Genomic DNA, 8,065 nt, shown 5'->3' with positions numbered 1-8,065 from the left:
AATAAGTGGTTTGAAGTCTGTTAACACCTCGTGTTCGACTCCGGCGACGGTATCGGGTTCGGGGTGTTACACATTGATAGTTATTACTCGCGATTCTCTCGATGATCTCATAAGCCTCATTATAAGACTTAGACAAAATTGCACCATTCGCGGAAGCATCTACCATCAATATTGTTTGTGCATTGAGACTATTATAGAATGTCTCCAACTAGATATAGTGAGGAATCCCATGATGAGGACACTTACGAAGTAACTCCTTGAATCGCTCTCAAGCATCATACAAAGACTCGTCATCCAATTGTTGGAAAGTTATTATCTCGTTCCTCAACTTAGCGTTTTTTCTAGGTGGGAAATACTTAACCAAAAATCTCTCTGCTAATTCTTGCCATGCGGAAATACTGAAGACAAACGAGTATGGAAATAACTTCAACCTCAGTTTGTCTTCAGTCACACTAGCTATCTTGAATGAATCACTCACCTCCATAAATAATTGAAGGTGGAGATGTGGATCTTCCATGGGCATACCACTAAATTGGCCCACCGTTTGTAGCATTTGAAATATCACTAGTTTCAATTCAAACTGGGCTGCCCCAATATCTAGCTTTCTAATTCCTTACTTTAACTCACTGAAAAGTGGCACAGCATATTGTCTGATGCATCGATCCCGATCATCGGTAATGAGGATAGGATTTCGTACATAATCGGCTTCATTACCTTGGTCTTGATTCTGATTTCTAAGGTCCATCTCAACTTTTCTTTGAGCTGTTCGTTCATGTCTTCTTTGTCTGAAAGTCCGCTCAATTTCAGGGTTTACAGGAGTAAATCGATAATTCAATCTATGCTCATAAACACCTGAAAAAAATCACAAAAATTAAAAAGAATAAGTTAGTAATGTTAGAAATAAATCAAATTGAAAATAAATAATTTCACAAAAAAATGACTATGGTAACAGTTGACAATCCCCGGAAACGACGCCAAAAACTTGTAACGCTTAGGCTTGTGCAAGTGTATACAGTCGTTATCAATTAATAAGTAAGTATCGAGTTATCGTCTCCACAGGGATTGTATTGGTGCTAACTCACTTAATTTGTAAAATTATATTAACAATTTGGTAAATAAAAACACAATATAGTTAAGAAGTGGTGATTAAAATATATTAAACTAAATGCAATGATCCCTAATGCCAATTATCCTAAGCATGAAAACTATATGATTGAAATGAATTTTAGTAAAATTAAACACAATTTGCAACAATTATAACATAAATAAACTAGGACAATTACTTTAATTAAACTCAATTTATTATCAACATGTTTAATAACATTCGGAAAAACATTCCATGGCAACTCGATCTTTCATGAGTTTGGAGACCACATTAGGTCCTTTCGGAATCCTTTACTTAGTAAATACGCATTTTACTGATCCTTATTTACTAAGAGTTTCTAAGCATTCATGTGAGGTAACAGGGACGTGAAAGGTTTGAAACACTTTAATCACACAAATCTAAAAACTATGTAGATAACAGAGCTTGGTTAGAGTTGTTATGCAACCTACAATTTAATCGTGTTAGGATCTAAACTGAGCATGCACATTTAAATTATGCGTCCATTAGCCGTCGTCTGTTTAGGATCGCTCAGCTAATTCAGGTGCATTTAAATCACGTGTGAACGAAATACAGACTTGATTTTAATTGAAAACATGATCGATTGAGGCACAAACATTATAAGCATGAATCAAATAAATAATATTTAATCAAAGCAATCATCCTAGCTTAAATAAAATTAAGCTAAAATTTTTTTAAACAAGAACAAAGAACACATAGCAAACATCTTTATATTAAGTTAAAGAAAAGAAAGATTAAACCCAATTCAGAGTGGCTGTCGCCCAAGACTCTGACTAACGAGACTCCTTCATTTGTTTGCTTTGCTCCTTTGCTGATGGTTCTCCAAGGTGGCCGACCAAGGGTTCTTTAAGAGGCTTAATTGCTAAAATCTCTATGAAGAGATAATGCTAGGTTTGGGAATGGAAAAGGCTAAGTGAAAAAGAGAGAATGATGCTTGATGGATGCTTGAGGGATGATGAATGAAGGAATGAGAGGGTCTTATTTATAGGTGAGGAGGGAGAGATAGTTTACTAAAAATAGGAGTTTCCATCTTTTGAAGCATCTTCCATGGGTGGCCGACCATAATTTTAGTAATTTGAGTTGATTTTTCCTTGATTTTTAGTCAATTTGAGTGCCACAACAACTCAGGACTAAGACTCGGTCAAGTACAAATATTCAGGTAAATCTCTAATTTCTTCAAATCTTCAAGGACCTTGTGCAATTAAACCAAAAAGTAGTTTATGGACAGCCATGTGCAACCGAATTTTAGGTTGACTTGGTCTCCAATTTGGACGGTTTTGTAATCCAGCAAAGCTATTAAACTTGTCCAAAATAAATCAACAAGTTAGAGGACCAAAGAATTAATTTTATCCAATTTAATTAATTAATTAAAACCCAAATTATTAATGAAATATTTTAAAATGAATTATTAAATATAATTTTATATTTTATTATTTAATTTAATAATGCATGTCTCACTTTATGTCTTAAAAATATAATATATTTAAATTAATATAAAATAAGCCATTTATTGCATGAAAACTATATAATAAAACATAAAATCACATTTTAATAATTTATATGTCCTAATTTCATATTTTCACATATTTCATTAATTTATTAAACAATTACTTAGTTTTAACAACGGATTTAAGTAAAAAGGTGATAAATTACATAGGAAAAATCCTATATATTTTTCCGTTTACACCCATACACATTCTTAATTGAAAAAGCACCAGACATGGTACCCCTCAAATGATTCTATCCATACTAGAATTAGCTTGAGGAGGTGGATCACCCATAATTTGCTGAACGATCTACTCAGAAAGCCAAAGATGAAAGAAATCTAGATTCCAATCCGCATTTTCCGTAACCATGTTGCTACGTGTACAATCCATATCTAGATTAGTATTGGGAACAATCTTTTTACACAAAGGCCAAACGTTCGGAACCCAAGGATCTCTCCAACAACTAATAATTTTGCCATATCCAACAAACCAAAGTAGGTTCTCTCGAATAAGAGGCCATACCTTTAAAAGCGATCTCCACAAAAAGGAACTCTGACTCCTCGACAAGGTCTCTAGCAGACCGCTTTGAATGCCGTATTTAGAACGAAGCACATTAAACCGCAGAGTAGAAGAATTAGTCATCAAGTTAAACCCTAACTTCATCATGAATGACATATTATGATATCTTAATGAGCTTATACCAAGCCCATTGTGGGATTTAGGTTGGCAAATCGTATCCCAACTCACCAAAGCAATCTTTTTGCTTCTATTGGAGGACCCCCAAATAAATTTCCTAACCATAACTTCAATTTCATCACACAAGCCTTTAGGAATCATAATCAACTACATGAAGTAACTTGGGATCGAAAGCAAAACTCACTGAGCCAATGTTATTCGTCCATCTAGAGAAAGTTGTTCAGCATCCCAGCTACAAAGTTTACTTCGCACCTTGTTGACTATAAACCGTAGAGTATTATTTGTAAACTTATCACGGAAGAGAGAAACTCCTAGATAAGAAATAAGATTTTGCACCACCTGAAACCCCAAAATCCTGCTTGAATATCTTCTGTCACTCCCTTAGAGAAAAACATGTTCAATTTTTACAAATTAACGCTATGTCCAGAATACGCACAAAACTTATTTAAAACTTCTTTGATAACTCATGTCTGATTTTCCTCCGCATGTCTAAAAAGGATCAAATCATTAGCAAAGAAAAAAAGATGGGAAAGAGGTGTACTTGTTCTAGATAATCGTATGGGAGACCATTGATCAGCTTCTATTGCTACACGAATACCATGTCCTAGCCACTCCATACATAAAATAGGAAGGTAAGGCGAGAGTGGGCATCCTTAACAAACTCTTCTTATCGATTTTCATTTCTGAGTAGACACTCTATTCCAAAGCGCTTGCATAGTGGAATTAGAAATAGTTGACATAATGACATTACGAAGAAAGTTGGGAATGCTTACAACTTGAAGAGAAGCGTCAATGGAATCCCGATGGACACAGTCATATTGCTTTTTTGAGGTCGATTTTAATGGCCATCCACCATTTGTTCTTTTTCTTCTCATGGAATGTATAACCTCTTGAGCTATAATGATGTTGTCGCTAATATTCCTCCCTACTACAAATCCAGCTTGCTTCAGATCGATAATATTTGGGAACACCACTTTAAATTTATTGGTAATGGCCTTCATTATTAATTTGTATAAAAGAGAGCATAGACTGATGGGGAGAAACTATGAGAAACTCTCCGGATTTTGAACCTTAGGCAAAAGAATAATAAGGGAATTATTGAGATCCGGGTCAATGTTATCTTTAGCGAAAACTTGCTTAACCCACTCACAAATCAAAGGATCAACATGCTTCCACTGACTTTGATGAAAAATGGCATGGAAACCATCACTATTCGAAGCCTTTAAGGGTGTCATGTCATAGAAGGTCTTCTTATTTTCTTCATCAGAAACTGATTTACTAAGGAATTGAAGCTCTCCTTGCTCAGGAGGAGGGAAAGAACTAGTATTAAGATGGCCCATCTGCCCCGGATGTTGACAATAAAGTTTTTTATAAAAATTAACTGCTTCTTGTTTCAATTCTTCCTCATCCATAATCCAATCCCATGCTTGATTTTTTAAGACATCAATACAGTTGCATTTTCTTCTCTATAAAGTCATTTTGTGGAAGAATTTCATATTCCAATATCCAAAAATTAGCCAATCGCACCTTGCTTTTTGGTGCCATAATAGTTCCTCATGATGTAACATTGATTCTAATTCTTCTCGGGTCTCTAATTTAACTTGATTCAAATAAATCAAACTCCCATGATCAATCACCTTTTGGATATTTTCAAGTTTCCGAATCAACTTATGCTTATGATGAATGATGTGATCATATACTTCCTTATTCCAAAGTTTGACTTGACCAATGAAAGAAGAATGTGTGCTCGACATATTTTTTGAAAAACTCTAATTTTCTTTGACAAAACCTAAGAAAGTCGGATGTTCAACCCAACCTGCTAAGAAACGAAAGGGTCTCCCAATATTAGCCTGAATGGAAGGCATGAGAGATAATTTAAGTGGCCTGTGATCCGATTTGAGCTTCGGTAGATGAAATACTCTAGAAAAAGGAAACTGGATACTCCAAGCGTCATTACAAATTACTCTGTCCAACCTTTCAAAGATCGCTCCTCTACTCCAAGTGAAATTCAGACCACTAAAAATCGAATCCTGAAGGGCAATGAAATCCATGAATTCACTAAAGAGAGTGCATTTTTTCCCAATAACCCGACCTCTTTTCTTTTCACAAGAAGAAAGGATGGCGTTAAAATCCCCGATAGCCAATCATGGAGAGCCATCCATTGGTACATAATTATTATGATCCTCCCCTAACTGTCTCTTTTTTCGACTATCCGGACTCCTATACACAAAGGTAACCAAAACTAGTTGTCTAAAAGAATTCCCAGAAACTCTAAGACAAATAAGTTGAGATTGATTCTCTAGATTATGAACTGAAACCAGAGAATCCTACTACCTCCACATGATAAGAATTTTGAAAACCAATTTTAGCTATAATAAGTCAGCTTTAGCACCACTAACCCTTGTTTCCAAAAGGTTGATCAAATCTGGTTTATGCTCCCTGTTATACTCTCGAAAAATACTGAGGGAACTTCAAGCTAGCACAACCTTGACAATTTTAGCAAAAAATAGTGAAATTCATAGACACAAAATTAAAAGAAAAATAAAGTAAAGATACCATCATTTTTAAATGGATGTGGGCCCAACGCCACCACTCTGTCCATAGAGATTCATACATCAATGTCAGCTCCATGAACAACTTGCGAATTAATTAAATTTGCCATCGAGTTTATTGCTTATGGAAAAGGAATACGAGAATTTCTAGCACTCTTGAAATGACCTCCTCTTTCTCGAATCATACGGTTAAGGGATGTTCCACCATGGCTACTCCCACTTTTTTTTAGAACCGTGCCCTTTGGAAACAAAAATAGATTTGTTAGTGCCAATCAAACTATTTTTTTGTTACTTTTAGGGTGATTCAATTCATTATTTTCTTTGATGAGTACAGCTGAACGACGATTTGGATCCAAAAAATTCATATCCAAACTAACCACTGTTTCCTTGAAACTATTAAAAATAAGATTATTATGCACAGAATATTCCCCAATATCCCTTGAAATGCCAGATTGCATTTTTGCGAATTCAAAATTTGATATTGAAATAGAAATAATCTCTCCAAGCCTCGGCTTAGACAAATTCTCGTTGATTGGGCTTAAGCACATGCTCCAAATCATTAGAATTTTCTCCTTCAAACACTAAAGGAGTAGCTGACCTATGGCCTAAAGACTTCTGTCCAGCAACCTGCTCATGCACGAGCCCATTATGACCCACGTCAGCCCCTTGTTCTCCTAAGCCCATACCACTATTTAAATGTTGTGGCCCAATTAAATGAACCAAATCCCCTACGTTAACGACAACAGGCCTCTCACCCTCAACCCCCTTCACTGACCCAATTCCCTTATTCTTTAATGATTTCAAGAATTCGCTTTATTTAAAAATTCTTCCAAATTCATCTCATTATCTTCCTGAATCAACGGATAAAATCTAGATCTGGCCTGATTTTTAGCCTTCATTTATAATTTCTTTCCATTAGTATCCTGTTGATTGCTCCTTGACTTCTTCTCAACAATCATCAAAGGGCCATAGGCCTCCTCCATCATCACCTCGTCGCCTTTCTTCATCCAGTGTATGGTTTCATCAATCGTGTTATTGGATTCTTTCAATTCAACCCGTGTTGAAGGACACAAACCTTTAACATGGCCATGTTGACCGTAGGCGAAACAAATAGTCAGTAAGGCTTCCAATTCCACCATTTATAATTTTCCGTTAAGCATCACTTGCGAAATGAGAGGCCTATCTAGATCAACATAAACAACCATCCTTGCGAATCTCCCTCTGGTTCTGCTATTTGTTTTCAAATCTAGTCTTGTCACTTTGCCCACAAAACTCCCTATTTCATCCTGAACTCTCCGTTTATATAAAAATCTTGGAACCTGGGAAATTGAATCCAAGTTAATACCACACTTGGGAAGGCTTTTGTTGGATTAATGTAACACCCTAGTCCAGAATACGGAGTACTCGCATACTAAGGCACTACATCAGGTCACCGGAGCAACCCAACAAAATTTTCAAATAATTTAAAACATTGAAATACATTTTATATAAGAGAAAATACCATACATAATTATACTGAAAATAATAATAAAAGTAGTTATACAAAATATGTGGAGCTCCAATATCATCGTATATCAAAATAGTCAAAATAACAAAAATGATAAATGAGTTATAGACCTACAAAAAAAATACAAGTAAGGCCTTAGGAATACAATGCCAACTAATAGATAAGGTACTGTACTCTTAATACGTGATGCTAGAAGTCTCTCGTCGATGATGTTCCTTGGACACGAAAAAAGTCTACAAATTTGAACATGATGACAATTCGAAGGCTGAGCTTTATAGGCTCAGTGGTACACTACAAATCTACCATACTTCAAGCAATTTATAAATATAAGCATGCAAATCAAATGTATACATAGAAGCATGGCATGAGTATCGAATAATTAAATCATGAATCATTAAATATACATAACCAAATCACTTGCATATCAAACTTGTCAAACTTGTTAGATTGCACATACTGCTAAAATAATCGGGTATCCAGATAGTTCCGCGCCACTCATGGCCGCTAGTCAAATAATCTCGGCCGTCCGTAGGGTCGTCCCGAGTGCCACTCATGGCCGCTAGTTAGGTTAGAGCCTCAAGGCTAAGCACAAACAAAGCATCAAACATATAATCACAAAAGTACAACCATGAAATTTGAGTTTCATACTCGTTTCAACTTTCTTATCATTCCAGCTAAAATATTAACTAATGAGATGTGA

General features: G+C 35.5%; 1 non-coding gene across 1 annotated transcript; it reads left to right on the top strand.

Annotated features, from left to right (window-relative positions):
* Nucleotides 1-224: 224 nt before the first annotated feature.
* Nucleotides 225-331, top strand: LOC121214162 (small nucleolar RNA R71). Its single transcript, XR_005909748.1, has one exon. It is a non-coding gene; the product is annotated as a small nucleolar RNA R71 (small nucleolar RNA).
* The last annotated feature ends 7,734 nt before the right edge of the window (nt 332-8,065 follow it).

Source organism: Gossypium hirsutum, chromosome D01 (assembly GCF_007990345.1).
Source record: "Gossypium hirsutum isolate 1008001.06 chromosome D01, Gossypium_hirsutum_v2.1, whole genome shotgun sequence".
Taxonomy (NCBI): domain Eukaryota; kingdom Viridiplantae; phylum Streptophyta; class Magnoliopsida; order Malvales; family Malvaceae; genus Gossypium; species Gossypium hirsutum.
Note: the sequence above shows the minus strand (reverse complement) of the source record. Positions and strands in the feature narration are given on the sequence as shown.